Here is a 23,509-nt window from a genome sequence, read left to right as displayed (position 1 = left end):
TGCATCCATGAAAAGAATGGCTATGTTGGGGGCAAAAATAGCCCCCATGGATGTCCCCTTGATCTGTTGGTAGTATGACCCTTCGAATGAGAAAAAGTTTTTTGAGAGACATATCTCAAGCAGTTGAAGGATAAAGAGGCTTGGGACCCTGTGTGGACGGGGTCGTGTGTCTAAGATTTTTTGGATCACCAATAGTGCAGCTGTTTGAGGAATATTGGTGTAAAGAGATTCTACATCGAGGGTGCACAGTGTGTTAACAGTAGGGTCGAAGGGATGATGCTCTATCAGATTGATCATCGCCATACTGTCCCTGATGTAGCAAGCAGTGTTAGGAACGAAATCTTTGATAAAAAATTCCACGTATGCTCCTAAGGGTTCCAGGATCGACCCACAGGCTGACACAATGGGTCTACCTAGTGGATGCTCAATATTTTATTTTTGGTCCTCCAAGACATCGACGCATATAAAACGGAGGTTCTCAGACAATTAGGCAATACTGATCACTATCAACGCCTCCCAGGGAACCCAACCAAGGAGATCCAGGCCACTATTATGGAAATCACTACCAAGGCTAAAAACGAAGGGTTTCTCAGCAAAAAGGAACACAACTTCCTGAATGTAAAAAGTCCACGCACTCCTGTAATTTACACTCTACCCAAAGTTCACAAAAATATTGAGCATCCACCAGGTAGACCCATTGTGTCAGCCTCTGGGTCGATCCTGGAACCCTTAGGAGCATACGTGGACTTTTTTATCAAAGATTTTGTTCCTAACACTGCTTGCTACATCAGGGACAGTATGGCGATGATCAATCTGATAGAGCATCATCCCTTCGACCCTACTGTTAACACACTGTGCACCCTCGATGTAGAATCTCTTTACGCCAATATTCCTCAAACAGCTGCACTATTGGTGATCCAAAAAATCTTAGACACACGACCCCGTCCACACAGGGTCCCAAGCCTCTTTATCCTTCAACTGCTTGAGATATGTCTCTCAAAAAACTTTTTCTCATTCGAAGGGTCATACTACCAACAGATCAAGGGGACATCCATGGGGGCTATTTTTGCCCCCAACCTAGCCATTCTTTTCATGGATGCACTAGAGACTGGTGTCATCCTTCATAACAGCAATCCATTCTCTGCAGGTATCTCCCTATGGCGTCGTTACATAGACGACATCTTTGTAATTTGGAACCTTGATATTGATGTGCTGAACCTGTTTCTCCACTGGTTAAACAATAATTGTGCAGACCTTACTTTCACCATGACCCATGACAAATCACAAATAGCATTTCTTGACCTGTCAATATACCACCACGAAGGCAAATTGCTCACGCGCCTCTTCAGGAAACCAACTGAGCGGAACACCCTGCTCAGTTACGAGAGTTGTCATCCGAGAGCATTAAAAGACTCATTACCCTACTCGCAGTTCCTGCGAATAAGGCGTAATTGCTCCAACAAAACTGACTATTTCAGGGAAGCAGCAGTTTTATCACACAAACTGAAAATGCGTGGCTACCCTAGAAGAATCGTCAAAGCTGCCTTAAAAAGGGCTTGGTATTGCCCAAGAGATGTCCTATTGACACCAAAGCCAAAAGAAAATAAAGACAGAATTGCATGCGTGACCACTTTTTGCCCCGTATCTAATAAAATCAGAAAATCAATCTTGAAGCACTGGCCCACCATAACTGCTGGAATCATAACCCTGGAGAGACCCCTTTTCGCATTTAAGAAAAATAAGAATTTCAAAGACCATCTGGTGAGGGCAGCCCTACCAACTCCTACTCCCCGTACCACCATTGACTCTAATTGGGGGATGCCACCACTGAAGGGCCATGTGAAATGTGGGCACTGCATTGTCTGCGACTTCACAATTGAAACCAGGAGTATCTGCCACAATGGGGTAAACTTTGAGATGAAATCATTCACAAACTGTAACACTTGCAATGTTGTGTACGCTATTTTCTGCCCATGCAACAAAATTTATGTAGGCCAGACAAGTCAAAAGGCCAAGACCAGAATCAGCCAGCATCGAAGCAGGATAAGATGCAATACGCCGAATCCCCCTTGGTAGAACATTTCACCGAGTTGAACCACACAGCAGATGACATCAGGTGCACCATCTTGAAGTCCATCAAACTTCCGCAAAGAGGAGGGAATTTGTCCCAGATAATGAACAGAGAGGAACTGAAATCCATCATTCAATTTAATACCATCAGGACTGGTTTGAATAGGAATGAGGACTGAACCAATCTGCTTTGATTACAATGAAAAAACCTGTCAGCTGGGTTCCTGTAAAAAATGTACATGGATGTTGATAATCATTTTGTATATAGTATACTGAGCGTTTTTAACCATATGTCGTTTGGAATTGCATGTGTCCCTATTCACTCCTTGGGCACGCACCCTAAGCACTTTTAATTCACTACTTCCCCACTTCAATATGGCCACCGACTAGCGACCTCCTGATCACTGAAAAACGCAAAAGTAACCAACCCGGTCACTTTTGAAAATACCAAGCGCCTTTTTTTAAAAAATTCGTTATCAATCAATTCATGCTAAACCTCGGCCCTTCATGGGTATGCTATTATTTTGAACTCCTGGCATTATTGCCTTCAGGCACGCATGAATACTCTCTCACCACTCCAATATGTCCGCCGCCAACACGGAGGATCACATGACCCAGGTCACATGACCGCCACCTCTTCAAAGCCGTGCGCGCAAACTTCCCAACACGGAAGCTGCAACGCCAGCGCGGAACAGATGCATCGACATCCAGACTACAGCGAGGTAAGACCCAGCCCAGCCCCTGCCCGAGCCCGTTGCGCTGACACGGTCAGCAGACAGGCACACTCTATCTTGACGGTTTCTCTCCCCCTCTCTTTATAGCGGATTGTTGTATCCCCCGACCGCCGCTACAGAGCCCCTGGAACCCGAGTGAGAACGCCAAGCTTGGCGCTCATTCGACTTTAATCAGCCAATTGGCGCTGCTACGGGATACAATTTTTCCGTGTCAAGGTGAGCAAGTACCCGCTCCTGCCCCTCAAGTTGATTGTCCACAATCTGCCCAGTGCTTAATCTGGACAACCTCTCGCCCACAGATTGTTCCTCCATTTATCTCCTCTTTACGAGGCAGCCCAAATTGGGTAGTCGTTCCAGGCCATTAAAGATATAGGTAAGGGTTGCAGCTAGACGCACGTTAGCTCACGAGCACCAACTTGGGCTTTACTAAAGTGTTAACCATGACCATTATTTCACAGCCTCTCGATCGTCAATGTACCGCAATCTCGAGGCCAAACATCAAATAAAAGTGCGTCTTCAAATCCACCTCTGGGTACGGCGTATGCAAAATAACTGTCTATAGTCTACTTCCCGCTTTTTATGAAGTTGGTTTTCTGAAGATAGACAATGTGGGCCCATCTCTTCTCTAAGCCTGAATTTCATACTCCTTAATAGCAGTGCTCTTTCCACTGACCTTCAAAGTTAAAAAAAAATCATTTAACCAGGTTGCTTATCTATGATAGGTAGTGAATCTAAACCCAGGCTCTGAGTCTTGGGCTGAAGTGGTGGACCGCCAAGGTTCCCATCCTCTACTGTTTCCCTTATCAGAGTTCTCCCTGCTCACCAATTTCTGAATTGAGTATAACAACTTGCAACCTCTTTAGGACTATAACCATGAAACCCCTCCCGGGAACTGTAAGGTGACAGCCTAATATCCATTGTTAACTATACCAAGTAAGTATAAGTTCCTAACCCACAATACCAGGGGAGAAGCAAGAGGACCGTGTTGCAATACTCCTTCTCGGCTACACTCAACTACACACATTTTAAAAAATTTTTATAAGCTTCTTTTTATTGGGTACATATTCAAAGAAAAGCAGACTAATATACCAGAGCAGCTACAAATTAAAGTGGTGAATATATCCAACTTACACAATATGATCGAGCCCCAGACAAGATAGCTCTCCTTCTATGTATATTAAATGTAACATTTCTGGTAGTGTCAGTCCCCGAGGAAATTATTATGTGAGCAGTGCATGTACTACATCTGTAAACATTCCACTTGCCCCAAATCTTCTCCCATTTGTGGTAGCAAACCTTGCTTTCTTATACACCATCTCTGCCACCATACACCATTCCCTGTCCCATTTCTAGTCTCTAAGTGGTGCGGTGGTTGCCCCATGAGTGGGCTATGTTTCGTTTCGCAACCATCATGTCTAGGGTGACCCAAATCTGTTCCATGTGGCACAAATCCATAGTCTCCCACACATTTACGAGACATCATTTATCTGAAGAAGTCAGGTCACCACCACAGACATTGTACGTACAAGCCAGCACTGATCCCCAAAAAGCCTTAATTACTGGACAATCCAGATAAGATGAAAGAAGGAATCCTCTTATCCACAATGTCGGAGACAGGCTGGGTCAGGTCTCCTGCCCATCTTGACCATGGTGTTGCAGGATAGGTAGGATTTGTGCAGTATTTTGAGTAATGTAAATGTAAATTGATACTTGTATAGCGCACTACTCACCCGCAAGGGTCTCAAGGCGCTTGTACGAATACCGCTGTGGAACCCATCCTGGCTTTCCCTGTGAGGCGTCCACTCCTGGGCACCCCAAGGTGGAGGCCAGGCATCCTTAGCGTTGTGGGGGCCGTTGTGGAGATTAAGCAAGCTATTGCCCAGAGTTGCAGAGTGGGACTCCATGATTGGAATAGGCACCGAGGCGAAAATTATCAGGTCCGTGGAATTTTGAGCCCAAGACCCGCCGAGGCAGGGAATTGAACCCTGGTCCCGGGCTAGACCTCTGCATCAGGGTCTGCCGCTCTAACCATTGAGCCACACTTCTCCACGAGTTGGACAAGTCAAAACTTTGCTCTGATTGCCAGCTCTGTAGGGGAGGCTAAGGCCTCATCTGCAAGGTCTCCCAGGTCAGCCTCCTAACGACTCCATAACTGAAGGAGTGTCTCAGGGGAGTTATTGATCAGTTTTGTGGAATGTCAGGGAGATTGCTTTACGGCTCATATGATCATCTAATAGCCTATCATACAGTGGTGATGATACAGGAATGTCCTCCCCCTGGGGATCACTGCCTGCAGAGAATGCAGGATCTGTAGATAACGAAAGTTTTCTGTGGCGACGAGGTCATACTCTCTCTGTAGTTCAGAGAATGGCAATACAGCAACCTTTGACTCTGCCCACAGGTAGGTCGCCCCCCCAGCCGCCACACGGTCCTCCTGTGTGTGTAGCTGCCCCCGCTGTATTCGGCTCCTGCAGACTGGTGCTACGTGAGTCCTCCTAGGCTTCTCTCTTAGGCTGTGCTCTTCCACTACTACTGTTGTGCCCTTTTGTACCCCCTTCCCCGTTTTTACTTTCTGTGCCTCTGTGCCCCCCTTTTACCTGCTCGGTATTGTTGCCACCGTCACTGTTGCCTGTTTATTTCCTGGTATTCTGACGTTTTTTGCCCACCCTCTGTGCCCCCCTTCCCCGTTTTTGTCTTCTGTGTCCCTTCTCTCGCTCCCCCTCCATGCCATCTTCCCGCCGCTACGTCCCTGCGGCCCCGCCCCCCACTACCCCATCCGCCACCCCGCTCCCGCCTCCCAGCTGCTCCTCCCTCCCGCAGCCCCTCATATGGAGGCCACGCAGCGGGCGCATCGAAGGCTCACCTAAGGAAAGCCTGTCCGCGCCTGGACCACGCCCAGCGCCAGAACCCCTGGCCCCCGCCGGAGCCAGGGTACCCGACTGAGATACGACTCCTCCACCCTCAACGCATTCAACACCCCCGCCTGCTACCGAGCCACCCCGAAATGCACCCACGGACCCTTCACCGGTCAAGCCTGCAAATTCACCTGCCTCCGATGCTGCCCCCCGCCAGCCAGACCAAGAAACAACGACAACCACCTCAAGTGTATCCTCCTCAACACCCGCTTCGTCCCCGAGCACGCCGTCGAACTCTGAGACCTCCTCGACTCAACAACACCAGACGTCACCTTCCTCACGGAGACCTGGATGAACGCGTCCTCAGCCCCAGACATCACCATAGCCATCCCGGACGGCTACAAGATCACCCGGAAGGACCGCACCAACCAAACCGGAGGAGGAATCGCCATCATCTACAAGAACACCATCAACGTCACTACAAACGCCAAAGACACACTCTCCAACGCCGAACACCTACACTTCCAAATACCCACCGACCTCAAGACCACCCTGAGAGGAACGCTCATTTACAGACCCCCGGGCCCGCGCACACAATTCAGCAAAACCATTGCCAACTTCATAAGCCCGCACGCCCTAGCCTCACCAGAATACATCCTCCTAGGGGACCTGAACTTCCACCTAGAGAAAAACGACAACAACACCACCACCCTGCTCGACAACCTGGCCAACCTCGGACTCAAGACACTGGTGGACACACCCACCCACCTTGCCGGCCACACGCTCGACCCCATCTTCTCCGCCAGCAACCACGTCTCCTCCAGCCACTCCACAGAACTACACCGGACCGACCACAGATGCATCCACTTAACCTTCAAAAAGAATACATCCCATCACCGCACACAACAAATCCCCTGCAGATGCTGGATGAAAATCACCACAGACCAGCTCCTCTCATCACTAAGCCAGAACCCGCCAGCCGACACCTCTGACCCCAACAAAGCAGCCCACAACCTCGCACAATGGATCACCAACTGCGCCGACGACCTCGCTCCACTGAAGAACCCCCCAGGCAAGACCGGCAACAGGAAAACATCATGGTTCACAGACGCCCTCAAAGAATCAAGAAATCCTGCCGGACCCTCGAAAAAACCTGGCGCCACGATCAGACTTCAGAAAACATGACAGCCCTCAATAACGCCATCCGCGAACACCACCAGCTGATCTGCTAGACAAGAACACCCACAACAGCAAGGAACTCTTCAGCATCGTCAAAGAGCTCTCCAACCCCAGTGCCAGCAACAACGACATCACACCATCACAAGACCTCTGCAACTCCCTCGCCACGTTCTTCCACCGTAAGATCGCAGATATACACAACAGCTTCGGACCCCAGATTCCGCCTCCATTCACAGAACCAATGACCCCTACCACCACCCTCAGCGCATGTACACCCATCAGTACTGAAGACACCACCCACGTCATGAACACCATCCACTCCGGCCCCCCCTCTGACCCATGCCCCCATCACATTTTCAACAAAGTCTACAGCATCATCGCACCCCACCTCCGGAACGTCATAAACAGCTCCTTCACGTCAGCCACCTTCCCGGAGAGCTGGAAGAACGCAGAGAGCAACGGCCTACTGAAGAAACCCATGGCGGATCCCAAAGACCTCAAGAACTTCCGCCCCATCTCTCTTCTTCCCTTCCCGGCCAAAGTCATCGAGAAGACCGTCAATAAACAGCTGACCGCTCTCCTCGAGACAAACCACTTGCTCGACCCGTCCCAGTCCGGATTTCGAACAAACCACAACCAAAACCGCTCTCATCGCAGCCACCGATGACATCAGGACCATGATGGACAACGGAGAAACAAACGCCCTCATTCTCCTAGACCTCTCGGCAACTTGTGACTCCGTATGCCATCGCACCCTAATATCCCGCCTCTTCCATACTGGGGTCCAAGGAAAGGCCCTGGAATGGATCACCTCCTTTCTCTCCGACAGAACCCAGAGAGTTCGCCTCCCTCCCTTCCGCTCAACGGCCACCGAGATCATCTGTGGCGTACCCCAAGGCTCCTTGCTCAGCCCAACACAATCCTCAATATCTACATGAGCCCCCTCGCCGCCATTGCACGCAAACACAACATCAACATCATCTCCCACGCCAACGACATCTCCCTCACCAAGGACCCAGCCACCGCCAAAACCAACCTCCAGGAAGGCATGAAAGACGTCGCAGAATGGATGAAGCTCAGTCGCCTGAAGCTGAACTCTGACAAGACGGAGGTCCTCATCCTCGGACAATCCCCCTCCGCCTGGGACGTCTCCTGGTGGCCCACAGCGCTGGGCTCCGCGCCTACTCTCACGGACCACGCACGTAACCTAGGATTCATCCTGGACTCTTCCCTCTCGATGACCAGGCAAGTCAATGCCGTCTCTTCATCCTGCTTCAACACCCTGCGCATGCTCCGAAAAATCTTCAGGTGGATCCCCACTGAAACCAGAAAGACCGTCACTCAGGCCCTCGTCACCAGCCGACTGGACTAACGCCCTTTACGCAGGAACCACAGCCAAACTTCCGAAATGACTTCAGCGCATTCAAAATGCCTCCGCCCGACTCATCCTAGACATCCCCCGCCACAGCCACATATCCGCCCACCTAAGAAACCGGCACTGGCTCCCTGTCAATAAGAGGCTCACGTTCAGGCTCCTCACCCACGCACACAAAGCGCTCCATGACAAAGGACCCGAATACCTCAACGACCGCCTCTCATTCTACACCCCCACCCGCCTGCTCCGCTCAGCCAGCCTCTCCCTCGACACCGTTCTGCGGACCCACAGAACCACCGTTGGAGGAAGGTCGTTCTCCTACCTGGCTGCAAAGACATGGAACTCACTCCCCGCACACCTTCGACTGACCCAGGATCATCTCGCCTTCAGGAAGCACCTCAAGACCTGGCTATTCGAGCAATGACAGCACCCCTCCCTTTAGCGCCTTGAGACCCTCACGGGTGAGTAGCGCGCTCTACAAATGTATTGATTGATAGATTGATTCCATTAGGCCGGAGATACCCTACCTTAGAAATGCATATCTTGTCCCATTGATCAAACCTGGCCTTAATCCCTGCATGCCTAGTCTCTCAGAGTCCCACCGTGGTGTGGCCTAGGTAATCCTACTTCCCCAACCTACTGCTTTGTGTGTGGTATGCCAAAGCTGGGCTGTGAATGCCATAGGTCCCATGCTTAAGAGAAGTATAAAGTGCTTGTTTATAAGCCCCAAGTTGCAAGGACTATCGGTTTATAGAGTACACGTCTGTGGGTCGATGCACCCATTGATTTGATCGCCCATTGTGTCGCCCAATAGTACTTTTGGATATCTTAAAGAGCTATTCCTCCAAAAGTAGTTCAAGTTAATTTATTTAATTCTATTTGAGGGGCTCCCCCATCCCACAACATGGCTCTAACTTTGTTCTCTATGGTTTTGAAATAGGTTTCGGGGACAGGGAAAGGTGCGTTTTGTACCACATATAAAAACTGCTGTAAAGCTATCATTTTAAACAAGGCCGCTCGTCCGAGTAGGGAGAGTGGGAGAGATCTTTAATGGTGAACGTCTCCTTAGAGTCGTTGTAGAGGGCCTTGAAGATAATTGATATTGAATATTTCTGGGTCGGTGGTGACATAGAAGTCAAGGTAACAGAAGCATTCAAACTCTACACATGCCTCACAGCCTCACACAGCCTCACAGCCTCATTCAAACTCTACACATGCCACACATGCCTCACAGTGAGGCCCCACAAACTGGGGCCTCACTGTGAAGAACACATAGGGCCTGATTCTGATGCGGGTTGGAAAGCTTCCCGACCGAATCGGTTTGGAAATGGTTTCTGACACACTCGGATCAGGAGAGTCCAAACCGCATCATAATTGGGCCCTGGGTCGGGAAGACACGTTCCCGATCCGATTTGGAAGGAGCAAATGCCATTAGGAGGCAATCCTAACCGTATCAGAATCAGGCCCTAGGTTGGAATGCTTTCCTAACCGCACCAGAATCCGGCCCCAAGTGTTGATTTAGACCAATTAATAACATATCCCGAATATTTACCAAAGGTGATGATTATATCTAATATTCTATAGATGGCCGATTGTGGAGCTGAAACGTACAACAGAATATCATCAGCACAGAGATATTCTGCCTTCCCATTATTCTGTCCAACACAAGCCACAGATCAGGGGATCTATGCTGACCCAGTCTGCTAATGGTTCTAGAATCAGAGCTCATAGAAGTAGTGAAAGAGAGCATCCCTGTCTGGTCCCTCTTTGTAGGGGGGACTCCAGAGAAGTTTTAGCTTTCACAACCACTCAAGCTAGGGGATCTGTATATAGCAGCTGCACCCATGATGGAAAATTGGGGCCACAGCTCATGCCTTCCAACACTGCAAAGTGGTATGGCCATTCAACAGAGTCAAGGGATAGAATTACTGAATCTTTCTAGATCTTATCGTACCGTTCCAACACTCAGTGGAGTGGCCGTAGGTTTAGAGCCCTATTTCAGTTCTGCATGAAGCCGGATTGGACGGGATGTACTAATTTATTGACTATTTGTGAGTCTAAGAGCAAATAATTAGCAAGGATTTCAGGCTCTGCTTTGAGAATTGAGATAGGTTTGTAGAAAGAACACTTTTCCGCCAGCCCGCCATTCTTATAAATGAAAACTATTGAGGCTAGTCTCTGGTCTCTAGGGAGCACACCTCTTTCAAGACTGTCCATATACATCCTCAGCAAATGCGGCGTTATAATGGGTGTGGTAAGATTACAGAGTTCTATCAGGAGTCCTTTTGGCCCCATTTCCTTACCTTTAACTTATGGTACAAATTGTCTGGGCTATTTCTTGCTCAGTTGGATCGTTCTCCATGGATGCTTAATCCTCGCTGGAGAGGGTCGGGAGCTGCAAATCAAGGAGGAGTTTATGAGGGTTGTTTGCAATAATCTTACAGGCAGGAGAATAAAGCTGTGCATTTTAGTCCCGGAAGAAATCGTGGGGACCCGTAAGGGATTCTCCAGCCTCTGAACAAATACCAGGTACCACCGTCTTGCCCTCTCTCTCTTTTATCTAACCATGCGAGAAGTTTTCCTTCCTTGTCACCAAGTTCATATATGCAGTAAAGTGTTGCCCGATGACTGGTTTTAGCTGCGTCTGTCACTAAGGGCAAGATGTAGGTGGCCAAATACCGGTCAGTAACGGCCGATTTCGGCCGTTACCGACCGGTATTTGGAGTTTCAGATGTAGGGGGCCTTAAAAATTACAGATTCAGTAAATTTACTGAATCGGTAAATTTACCGATTCTGTAAATTACCGATTCGGTAAATTTACCGAATCGGTAAATCTAGATGTAGGTGGCACTGAAAACAGTGCCACAGGCCCTTAAGAATTTGTTATTTACCACAAAATAATCTTTTGTGGGAAGTAACAAATTCCAGTGTACATGCACATCTGTGCATGTACACCTGTGCCCTAAGGGCATGTATGTGTGCCACATGGCAGACAAGCCAGAATCAGGGGTGCAACAGGGTGTCAAAGTGACACCCTGTCCCCCTTGACAATTCAGTAATTTTACCGAATAGGTATTTTCCAATTCGGTAATTGACATTGATTCCTATGGGCCTCAAGACCCATAGGAATCAATGGTAATTACCGAATCGGAAAATACCGAATTATTTCCTACATCTCATTTACTGAATCTAGAATCCCGAATCGGTAAAATTCGGTATTCTAGAGTCGGTAAATGAGATTTATCTACGTCGGGCCCTAAGTCTCTATATTCCTGTAGCTTAAGGCCCAAGTCATGCTTAGTGCCACCAGTTTTATCTATCCAGTATAGCCTCAACAGCTAGAGTATTGCTTTCAAGCCTCTCCACCATGGCCCTTGTCTCCTTTTTGTGCCTGACAGTCAGTGAAAGTGCATGTCCCCAACTGTTATATATACCTCCCAGAGAATTCAAGAGGACTCTACTGATCCCTATTGTCAATGAAATATTGTTCTGTGACTTTTAACAGGCCCTCTCTTTTGCCCTGGGTCTTGAGATCCCATGGGCTTATTGTGATGAGTTTTTGTGCCCGCTGCTTATCCAGACTTGATTGCCCAAACTGGAGAACGATCAGATATCGCCCTCGCCAAATGGCGCACATCGTGAAAAAATTAAATACCGTAGGCCAACGTTAAAATAAGGTTGATATGGAAAAGGCTTCCATGAACCCGCGAATGGAACAAGAAGTGCTGTACTACGGGTTGTTTGCTCACCAGACATCCACTATCCCAGGGCTGAGAGGAGGTCAGTCAATTTGGTTCAGGAGGGGATCTTTTGTTGTGGGGGCAATCGATCTGTATTGTTACAAATTGTCATATTAAAATCTTCCCCCATTAGGAGTTCTCCAACCGGAAGTTCTAGTAAATGTTTACCCAAAATTGAGAAGGTGACGCCATACAGCGCCAGTGGAATATACATAGACAGGATATTTATCGTCCCCCCCTCCCACATCCCAGAAAGTGCTGCACATCTACCCAGTTGATCAGTCCAGGACTGGTTCACAGTAAAGGGTGGTTCTGGGGTAATACCCCTCATCAGCCAGGCTAGCTTGAATCCAGTGGCAAAGTGAGCAAGGGACCCATGTCTGGGCATACCCTGACAACTTAGGGTATGCCCAGACGTGGGTCCCATGCTCTCCATGCCACTGGAGTCAAGCTAGCCTAGCTGATAAGGGTTGATGCCCCGAAACCGGTCCCAGGATGCTTGTCTCCAGTCCAGGGAGGACCTGGCCTGGCAGTTCGGCCATGGGGAACAGTGTCAAGACTGATTTGCATATGGCTGGGTCTGAACTGGAATGTCATGGGGAGCAGAAAAACAATGGATTTAGGCCCAGACCTCTGTACTGGGGTGAATATTTGAGATTGTGCAGCATTCTGTCCATCAATTTTTCATTTTGCATTTTGACATACTGCAACACCACCCCCTTTTAATTCTGTCCCCCAATCCACTTACGTTTCCGTGACAAGATACCAAGATACGGATTTCAGAAACAGCTTTTTTAGTCATTATCGGGATGTATTACAGACCATTTATGTGTGTCTCCCATCATGGAGGACTCCCTCAAAGGTCTGTCTAAGCATGGACCGTTCACATATAACACATCAAAATTATCCAGTGTGGTACCCTCCCATCAAGTGAACTGGAGAACTGTTCTCTCAATTAACCACCCATCCTCCACCTCCCCCGTGTGTTGAAACTTACCATAACTATTTCCTGAGAGAGCAACCACCTCACCCCGTCCCTGCATGACGAACTTAAAACTGTCCACCCCCCAAATTTTGCAGAGGGCCTGTCGCCCAACCTCAACTCAAAACTTGTGGAAGGTCTGTGGACAATCCTGCGTATCTCCCTCCACCTCCCAAAATACAAAAACTGAAAGATACCCCAGGCCCATAAAGTAAAAGAGGGTGCTTCTGGTGAATACCAATCTACAGCACATTCCGCCCTTTTATGACACCCATTTGTGGAAGTCTAACAAATAAGAGCCACCAATGAACTGTATCTATTATATACCAGTACTGGTAACAATCAATGGTTCTCTCAATGTTGACCGGCAGTGTTAGCAACCAAAATATACTGTTACCAGTGTAGGCCCTATGAAACGTGTCTTGGCGATGTTTCTGTGTTCACACGGTTTGAGTCTCTGACTTGCTGCTCTGTAGAGTCTCCTGATCGGCGTCTGCATCGCTTTTTTTCATTCTGTGGCGCCATATTTACCTGCAGTTCTCCATCCCTTCAGCCACTCCCAGTCCTCTTTCGAATTTCAGAAGAACCAAGCCTTTCCCTCAGACACCACCCTTAGTTGAGCAGGAAAAAGCATCAAGTATCTCATTACTTTGTTTCTCAGGGCCTTTTTAACTTCTAAAAAGCTGCAACGTTGTCTCTGAACCTTGAGTGTAAAGTCGAGGAAGAAGGTTATTTGTGCATTTTAATAGGTCACTGGAGGAGCACTACGAGCAAGATCTAACTTCATAATCCTCCAGTCGGCCCTCCATGATTTTATTTGATGTCTGAATGTCATGGATTTGGGTCTTGAGGGTTTGAGTGTGTTGGTGGAGGCTGGTCATAGATTCTCCTCTCTCTTTGACTCGTGAACTCATGTTACGAAGATCCACCCTCAACAGTGATACCTCATTTGTGGCCGAATCTCTGAGCTCCTCCATTGAAGATCGCACCCCTTGGATCGCTGCCATAATGTCTTGCAATGTCATGGGTTCCCCACCTGGGGTGGATCTCGCCATGGGCTGCGTCTACTCTTGGGCCTCATTTGTGAGCCCTAAATCTTCGGAGAGCACACATTTGTCTAACTTCCTCTGGTGGGTGCCTTGTATGCCCTTTCCGCCTGCCATTTTGCTACTCTGGAGGGGAAGGGGCAGGAGGTAGGAAAGGGAAACACCATGGCTGGGGGGCTACTCTTCGCCACCTGCCTGTGGGTGAAAAAGTACACACCACAAGGCCTGTCTGCTTTCTCACCACGCAGACACCTCTCCCACAAATCTCAAGAGCCCATGTCCGTGGCTCCTTCTCACTGATTAGAAACACCTCCCCCGATCTAACCTTTGCCAATTCCTGGGTGCAACAGGCAGATGGAGCCCTGAAGCGAACAGTCCCTAGCAGGAGAAGTGCAGGAACTGACAATTCAAGTTACTCGTAGGGTATATCTTACTTGCACTACCAGTGAGTGAAGTCTGCTGCCAACATGTGACCTTATTACCACATGTTATCTGTGGATCTTGAGGTTACTGATGGTAAGGTTAAATCAGTATCAGACCGTTGACTTGAGTAGGGTTAAGCATCAGAAACTTTGTCAGCTATGCTCTTGGAGGTCCTGGATGACTCTCTGTCATGGAGCTCAGCTTCTGTTCTCACTGTCTGCACACAATTTGCACTTACTCCTCTGTTTTGTTGTTCTTGGTGGTGGGTGCTTGCTTGGGAGGTGCCAGTCACCAGTTCCAGCCACATATGCCTTTGCACAATTCATAGCCTCTTTAGGGACTTCGAGGAAGTAGTAACGATGCATTTATATTGCCATCATGTAGATTGGGGAAAACCATGATGTCTTTGTTTTCTATCACAAAGTGGCCTGCTTCTCCTGCTTTACAGAGTTTCAAATACGGATCCCTGTAATGCAGTGGCAAACAGTGGTCATGGTGGTGCTCCAGTATGAGGGGGCCTAACAGGAACTCTAAATGATCACATAAGAGCGTAAACTATCGTAAGGATCTCTGAGGCAACCGTTCTACCTATCCAATGTTCTGGGAACTTCTTCATAATGATTCCCTCAGCCTTTTCCAGTAGGCCCACTACTTGTATGCTGAGCAGCCTTCTGAATCCTCTTCCTTATATTCCAGGAACTGGACTCTCTCAGTTAGGTCTAACACTTGTCTGTTGAAAGAATGTGATTTTAGGTCCTATCTAAAAAATTGAACCTATTGTGGCATAATTTCCTCAACATATTGTTACATTTTTTGTTAAATTTGTTGAATAAACAGCCACTGACACCCTCCGACTTCTTGGCACTGATGTGGTGATGAATAAGTGTCATTGTGTGACACAAAAGGAGGAATTAAAACAAAAAAAAGTATTTAATTGTTTGTGAAACACCAGATGATTAGAGCAGAACTGAAGATAGGCGGAAAGGGTATTCCATAACTTGGGCATGCATACATAAAAAGTATGGTTACCCATACAAGCTGTGTGGATTTGGAAAATTGTAGCATAAAAGACTTACAAGATCAAAGCATTTTTTTAGGACTTTAGCATTTTAGTCTGTAGGAGATAAACATGGGAAAAGTCCTGTATGATGCTCATTGCACAATACAGGGTGTTTTAAAGATGGGAGATGCCTAAGAATACTGTTTTGCTCCCAAAGCATGTATAACTGCTTGATTTTTAATTAAAAGATGCTGATCAAGCCAAGAAGAATTAGGGGTTCATTAGGATGTAGGGTGGATCGTCACCGCCCGCATGGTGGTGGCGATCCGCCCTACATCCTTCCCCGCCCGCCACCCATTTCCCCCGCCATATTAGTATGGCGGGGGTACCGCGGCAGACGGGAATTCCGCCCGCCGCTTTTTCGCCCGGCGGGCGGAAAAGAGTTTAATATGGTGGTGGTGTCTGCTAGACACCGCCATCCATATTAGCATGGGAGCGGGAAAAAGCCTTTCCGTGGCGGCGCTACCGCCACTGAAAGGCATGCGGAATTCCCTTACGGAGGCCCGTTGCGAGCCTCCTGGGTATTGGGGGGTGGGTGAGGCTTGCACATGTGGGATACTTATGGTACCCCCTTGCATTGTCATGGACATGGTGGCAGGCACCTCGCGGTGCCTGTCACCTTGTGCATGACAATGCTCGGAATGGGGACCACCGCACCACTGGCGGACGGTCCCAGTACCGCTAGGAGATTCTGAACAGGAAAAGCAGCTCCCCCCCCCGCAAGCAGACCCAGGACTGGGGGATTGGCTATTCAACTACTAGGCAACTCTGAGCCGTCCCCTCACACTAGCCCAGGACCCTTAAAGGCCTTGCTGGGTGCACCCCAAATCATTCTCCTCCATCTTGTGAGTTGCAGCCTCCCTGTGCCCCAGATTGCGGTCAGCAGAGTCCAGGAAGTGGTAAGGAGGCATACTAGTGCTGTCTCTTCCCCAAAACAAAAGTTTTTTAAAAAATGATTGTCCCATTCTGTGATTTCTGTCTTTGCCTGTGGTTGTTACCGTTTAAAAATGTAGTTTTAACCTGCCTGTGATTGGATATTTTGTCACCTGTTTTGTGTTTTAAACTTGTGGTTTTTCGTGCCCATGATTGCTTCCACTTAACGTGTTGAATTGTGAGATTTGCAGTCCAAACTCTGTAGTTTTTCTCTCTCATTGCTGATGACTTTCAGTTTTCCCTCCAAATTTCTCCTTTGCTCTGTGCTAAGACCTGTATGTTAAAACAGTGCACCACAGCCCCCAGCAACAGGGATATTCTACATCAGAGGTGCTTCTGTGAGCTGTTTAAACTGTGTTTACTAGGGACCGTACACTTCGTTTTTTGGCCAGTAGAGGGAGTACAGTTTTATTCAAACAGTATTGTTAGATTTCAAGTTAGTGAGGCCTTTACCTGCAGAAGTCCAAAGTGTGGATTGAGCCTGTCTGTCTCCTAGGAGATTCTGAACAGGAAAAACAGCTTCCACCTCCCTGGCCAGCAAACCTTGTCTGAGGTCGCTGGGACCTTATATGGTCTGATATTGTTTGGTACATGTGTACACTAGTTGGTGGTTGTATCTGATGTTTCTATTGGATTAGGGCTAGTGTCCTCATTGGTTGGGTATTTGAGTGTTCTGATTGGTTTCTGTAATGTAATGTAATGTAATGTAAATGTAATGTAATGTAATGTAAAAAGGATTTGTATAGCGCTGCGTTCACCGGACGGTTTCTTGGCGCTGATCACTAACCCATGAAGAGGCAGAGAGGGGAGAAAGGAGAGCATTATGTATAGACACCACGGAAAAGGTGAGTTTTTAGAAGAGACCGAAAGTGAAGGTAAGAAGAGGAGAGTCTGAGGTCTAGAGGTAGAGAGTTCCAGAGTGAGGGGGCCAAGAAGGAGAATCTAAGGCCTCCGTGCTTTTTTCGCCTGAACCTAGGTGTCTGGAGAAGGGCGTGATGGGAGGAGCGGAGGTGTCTGGGGGGGGCGTACGGATGAAGAAGAGAGGAGATGAAAGAGGGGCCGATGCCGGCCAGGGATTTATGGGTTAGGCAGCCAAGTTTGAACTTGCAGCGTTCCGACACAGGAAGCCAATGAAGGGCTTTGAGGAGGGGACGGACGTGGTGATGTTTTGGCTGACGGTAGATGAGACGGGCAGCCTGATTCTGGATTAACTGAAGTCTCTTTATTTGGTATTGCGGAATGCCTGCGTATAGGGCATTGGCGTAGTCAATCCGGGAGATGACTAACGCCAGCAGCGCCAGGGTGAGAGCTTCAGTGGTCAGGAAGTGAGCTATTTTCCGGATTTTTCTGAGCTGGTGGAAGCAGGAGGATACTGTGGCACTGATCTGATGGTTCATGGAAAGATCTTGTGAAATGTAGACCCCTAGGCTTTTTACTTTTTCGGCGGGACTAGGAGGGGGGCCGAGGGAGAGGGGCCAGAAGGTGGAGTTCCATGGATTGGCTGAGCCTCCGACAAGAACGAGCTCCGTCTTGTCGGGGTTAAGCTTAAGGTGGTGAGCGCCCATCCAGTCGCTGATATGGCAGAGGGTGGACTGGAAATCCTGGGCCGCTTCCTGCGAGTCAAGGTTGAAAATGAGCTGGATGTCATCTGCATAGTTAAATGCAGTGACATTCCTGCCCCGGAGGGAGCGGATCAGGGGGGTAAGGTATAAATTAAAAAGGAGTGGAGACAAAGACGAGCCCTGTGGGACTCCGCAGGTGAGTTTCATCCTATCCGCCGAGAATTGGGAGATTCGAACAGATTGGTGGCGGTTCGTCAAAAAGGAACGAACCCAGTCAAGGGCCGTCCCTCCAATACCAGCCTCCTTGACACGGTCGACCAAGATGGAGTGGTCGACCGTGTCAAAGGCTGCCGACAGGTCCAGGAGGATTAAGGCTTGGCTGGCGTTAGAGTCAGCACCTCTGCGGAGTTCCTCCATTACAGAGAGAATGACCGCCTCGGTTGAGTAGGCTGGTCTGAACCCAGCCTGTTGAGGGTCCAGGAAGTTGGAGTCCTCAACGAAGGAGCTGAGGATGCTGGTGACATATGACTCAAGTACCTTGCTACGGTAGGGAAGGAGGGAAATGGGACGGAAGTTGGCCATGATTGTAGGATCGGCGCTGGGTTTCTTAAGGATGGGTACTACTTCCGCGTTCTTAAACTGACTGGGAACCTCGCCGAGCAGAAGGGAGTTGTTCAAAAGGGCCAGTGGAGGGGTGGGACAGGCTGAGAAGGCAGCCCGGAGAATCGCGGGGGGCAGCAATCTGTGGGGGAACCAGAGGAGACTTTTTTAAGCAGACTGATGAAGACTTCTTCTGATATCGGGGGGAACTGAGTCAAAGATTGAGGGTTGACAGAGGGTGCAGCCTCAGTTGAGGGTGCAGCCGGGGGAGTGGAGGAGATGCTATTTTTGATTTTGATAATTTTTTCTATAAAAAAGCAGTTGAGGGAGTCACAGAGTGCTTGAGACGGAAGGGGTTTGAGAGTTACCCTATCCGGGTGTGAGAGCTCGTCAACGATTGCAAAAATATCTTTAGATTTCTGCGCAGAGTTAAGGATTTTGGTGGAGAAGTAAGCAGTTTTTGCAGCTGATATGGCTAGTTTGTATTCTCCCAATAATTTTAGAAAGAGTTGTTTCTTTACAGGGTCATAGTTTCTGCGCCAGCGGCGCTCGGCCTGGCGGAGACCTAGTTTTAAGGTTTTAAGACTATCAGAAAACCATCGATGTGCGTCGTGTGGGCGCTTGGATCTTATTAGTTTAAGGGGAGCAACCTTGTCGCTGGCCTGTTCTAGCCAGTCGACTAGTGCAGCTTCTTGGGAGTCGATGGGGCCTAGAGTGACCAAAGCCGAGGATGATAAAGAGGTGAGGAATAAGTCAAGGTCTGCTTTGTTCCAGTTGCGAGCTTGGAGGCTAGGGCCTCGGCTGCGCGGGGGCGGGGGAGGAACCAGGAGGAGAAAAGAAATTAAATGGTGGTCGGACCAGTGACAAGGTGAGATCGTGAGCGACTTGATTTCAAGGTTATAGGTCCACACCTGGTCAAGAGTGTGTCCCTTGGAGTGAGTGGGTAGATGAATGTGTTGGGTACTGTTAAGCCCAGTTAAAAGATCGGTGAAAGCCAGGGATTGAGGGCTTTCATGGGTATCTGCCGGCCAGTAATTGAAGTCACCCAGGACTAGGAGTTTAGAATTGTTGATGGTGAGCTGAGAGAGCAGGTCACCAAAGTTCGAATAGAAATTGGGCATAGATTGTGGAGGACGGTAAACCAGAACGCAGGTAAGAGGGGAGACAGAAGATTCAAGTCTGATTCCCAGACAGTCCACCTGAGGGATGTTGAGGAGGGAGAGGGAAGTGAACCTGAGGGAGAGATTGATAATGGCGGCTACGCCGCCTCCTAGTTTACCGGCAGGCCTATTGGCATGAAGTATATAATACCCTGGAGGGGTGGCTGCTAGGATGTCGGGGGAGGAGTCCTCAGTCAGCCAAGTCTCGGTTAGGAGAAGAATATCGGGTCGGTCCGAGTCTAGGAGGTGGAAGATGTCAAGTTGGTGTCTGACAAGTGAACGAGTATTAAGGTATATAACCGTTAATTCCAAATTGGCGGGTGCCTGAGCAAGTGGGGGTTTAGGAGGAGAAGGATGAGCTGAGGGTTCGGAAGTGAGAAGGGACGGGAGGGACTGTAGCTCAGGAAAGGTACTCCGAGGTTGATAAATACCTAGTTGTTGCAGGCATGTGGAGCTGGTGGTGTCCAGTGACCTCAGTGAATGTAGGGCAATCAAGTCCCTGGGAGTGAGGGTAGTAGATTGGGCAGAGTGACATGGCCCGGGCCCGTCCGGTCGCGGACGGGCGCAGACGGGCTTGTCTTAGGCGCGCCTTCGGCGCGCAGACGGCGCGCCCGCTGCGCTCGTCCGCTGCGCTTCCGGTATGGACACATCCTACATGCCGGTAGAGGATTGGTGAAGGAAGGGGCGTGGCCTAAATAAGTGGGCGTGGCCTGTGCACCGCGAGGAAGGCGGCGGTTCAATCAAGCCCAGCCTCGCCCTCTGCAGCGCTAAATCCGCTGTCCCGGGGCTCGAGTGTCAGGTAAATAACAAAGATTTGAAAAGAAAGGTACACAATTCAATTTTCTAAAAAGAGCAGTAAGAGCGTGGCTCCCGGCTGTGCCTCAGGAGATTAGTGAAGTCCAGCAGCGCTTGTTATCAGCGCTTTAAGTATGCTGGCGAGCGGGGGGCGTGGCCTAAATAAGTGGGCGTGGCCTTTGCACCGCGAGGAAGGCGGCGGTTCAATCAAGCCCAGCCTCGCCCTCTGCAGCGCTAAATCCGCTGTACAGGGGCTCGAGTGTCAGGTAAATAACAAAGATTTGAAAAGAATAGTACACAATTCAATTTTCTAAAAAGAGCAGTAAGAGCGTGGCTCCCGGCTGTGCCTCAGGAGATTAGTGAAGTCCAGCAGCGCTTGTTATCAGCGCTTTAAGTATGCTGGCGAGCGGGGGGCGTGGCCTAAATAAGTGGGCGTGGCCTGTGCACCGAGGAAGGCGGCGGTTCAATCAAGCCCAGCCTCGCCCTCTGCAGCGCTAAATCAGCTGTACAGGGGCTCGAGTGTCAGGTAAATAACAAAGATTTAAAAAGAATAGTACACAATTCAATTTTCTAAAAAGAGCAGTAAGAGCGTGGCTCCCGGCTGTGCCTCAGGAGATTAGTGAAGTCCCTGGGTCTGTGATTCAATCAATGTAGGATTGGGACTAGGGCTAGTGTTAGGATTTCTATTGGAAGTAGGGACTAGGGTTTCCTGTGTTATTGGTTGTTGGGACTAGGTCCAGGATTAGACTTTTAATTGGAAATAGCGATTAGGGCTTCTGGTGTGATTGGTTGCTGGACTGGTTGTGGGACTAAGAGTAGGGTTAGACTTTGTATTGAAAGTAGGGACATGGGCTTCCTGTGCCATTGGTTGCTTGGACTTGGGGAGGGACTACTGCCAGGCTAGGGCCTCTATTGTACGTAGAGATTAGGGTTTTTGAACTTATTGGGTGCTTGGACTAGGGCTAAAGTTGTCTGTAAGGTCCAGGTCTCCTACTGGTTCTAGGTTTTTAGGGCTGGTTTTGTGATTGGATAGTGTTAGGGCTAGGGTTCCTTTTGGCTGACGGGGGCACCTGATTACTAGGGCTATAAAAGGCCAGGGTTAGGGCGTCTCAGCCCGGGCGTCGAGGCTAAGGGTGGAGAGGACAAGGGCAGTTGCCTGTTTGAGCCTGTTAAGGGCGGAGAAGACAAGGGCAGTTGCCTGTTTGAGCCTGTTCAAGACAGCCCAGGCCAGAAATGCTGCCCAATATATATACCTCCTTTATGCATTTATATACTTTCAATGTACTTATGGATCTATATATTTATCACTTTCTTCTAATTTAGCATTTCCAATGAACTTCCCTATTTCTCAGCCTATACTTCGCTTAATATATCCTCTACATCCACTCTCTCATTTAACCCCAAACCCCATACCACTACTATGATCCCTAAAATAACCCCTCCTTGCATCATCTTACACCTCTTTTACTATACCTATCCCCCAAAACAAACCATTCTGAACTCTAACCTCTTTTCAACCCCTCCCTAACCCTTCTCAATTCAAATAGCCGACTAACATATCCACCACTAAAATTACTTTCATGTTTCACCATACTAATTCAACATACTAATCCTGATGGGTTCCAGAGTAGCGTGCTACTTGCGCTTCAAACCCCTATCAGGGGGAGCAAGCGTTAAATAAATACAAACCTCTTTCCCTTCGCTATCCCGCCACCTACCCTTCTCTACCCAAATAACTGAATATCATACCCACTACTCAAATGACTTCATATTTTACTATACTCATTTTCAACACTAATTCTTTGAGTTCCAGAGTGGCGTGCTACTCGCCACAGAAGCGCTTCAACATCCATCTGGAGTAACAAGTGTTATATGAATGCAAACCTTTCTTCTCCTTTTATCCCTCCGCTATCCTTCTCACTCCAAATAACTGACTTATATCCACCACTGAAATTACTTTCATATTTCACCATATTAATTCACCACTAATCCTTTATGGGCTTTCTGAATAGCATGTTTCAACACCCCATTAGGGGTAACAAGCGCTATATAAATACAAACCTTTTTTCCTCCTCTATCCTTCCAAATAACTGACTAACCTATCCACCACTTAAAATGTACTTGCATGTTTCACTATACTAATTCAACACTAATCCTGTATGGGTCCCGGAGTAGTGTGCTACCCGCTGAAAAAGCGCTTCAACGCCTCGTCAGGTGTAGTAAGCGCTATATAAATGCAATTACAATACAATACAATACAATACCCAGGATGTTACAATACAGTCAGAGCTACTAACTGGGTTCGAGTCTCGGCATCAGCTCAACATCCTGTGATTCTGGCCACCAAGATAAGAACAAGCCTTAGTGTAAAGAAAGACACATTGATACCTAATTATTGACTGATTTGTACAAAGTGAAACCAGAAAACATGGACGCATTGTGGCTTCCTCGCTTATATTGTGTTATCAGGCAAAATATTTATTACACTAAAACACTTTAAAGACCTACTTCTCAATGCTGTGTTATAATATGTGTATTGGTGTCAAAGCTTGCACGTTAATGAACAGTAGCTATTGTAGCATCCATGATAATGTGCTGCATGGCTACATACTTATAAGGTCCCAAAGGTGAGACCCATTGGCTATGCCAAAGCTTGTTACTATGTGCAAATGCCACTCCACAGAATGAGGCTGAAAGGCACTGAGACATTTTCAGTTAAATAGATTATTCATCAGAAAGAGTCGTACCAGTGGTAAATAACTTCGAATTCTGACAGATACTTCTAACTAGATTCTTCAACTTTGGTATAGATGCCCAAGCTTTACCTCCCAAAAAGTAGAGGGTCTAAAGAGTGGGCGTCCTGCAACACCAAGCAAAAATACTGGACCTCTCTGTGGCCATGCTTGGTAATAAGGCTGTAGTACTTTGTGATCCTATGCACCAAAGGCCATGTCAGCTTGGCAGATATTATGAGCAGGCGCCACCTCTTGCCCCT

The 23,509-nt window shown here is 48.3% G+C and overlaps 1 protein-coding gene across 1 annotated transcript in view; it reads left to right on the top strand.

Annotated features, from left to right (window-relative positions):
- LOC147729843 (schlafen family member 13-like) overlaps positions 1-23,509 on the top strand; it is a 239,798-nt gene that overhangs the window by 187,376 nt on the left and 28,913 nt on the right. The window lies entirely within an intron of this gene.

Source organism: Lissotriton vulgaris, chromosome 2_1, assembly GCF_964263255.1.
Source record: "Lissotriton vulgaris chromosome 2_1, aLisVul1.2, whole genome shotgun sequence".
Classification (NCBI taxonomy): Eukaryota; Metazoa; Chordata; class Amphibia; order Caudata; family Salamandridae; genus Lissotriton; species Lissotriton vulgaris.
The sequence above is the reverse complement of the archived record's forward strand: the minus strand, read 5'-3'. Positions and strand labels throughout refer to the sequence as shown.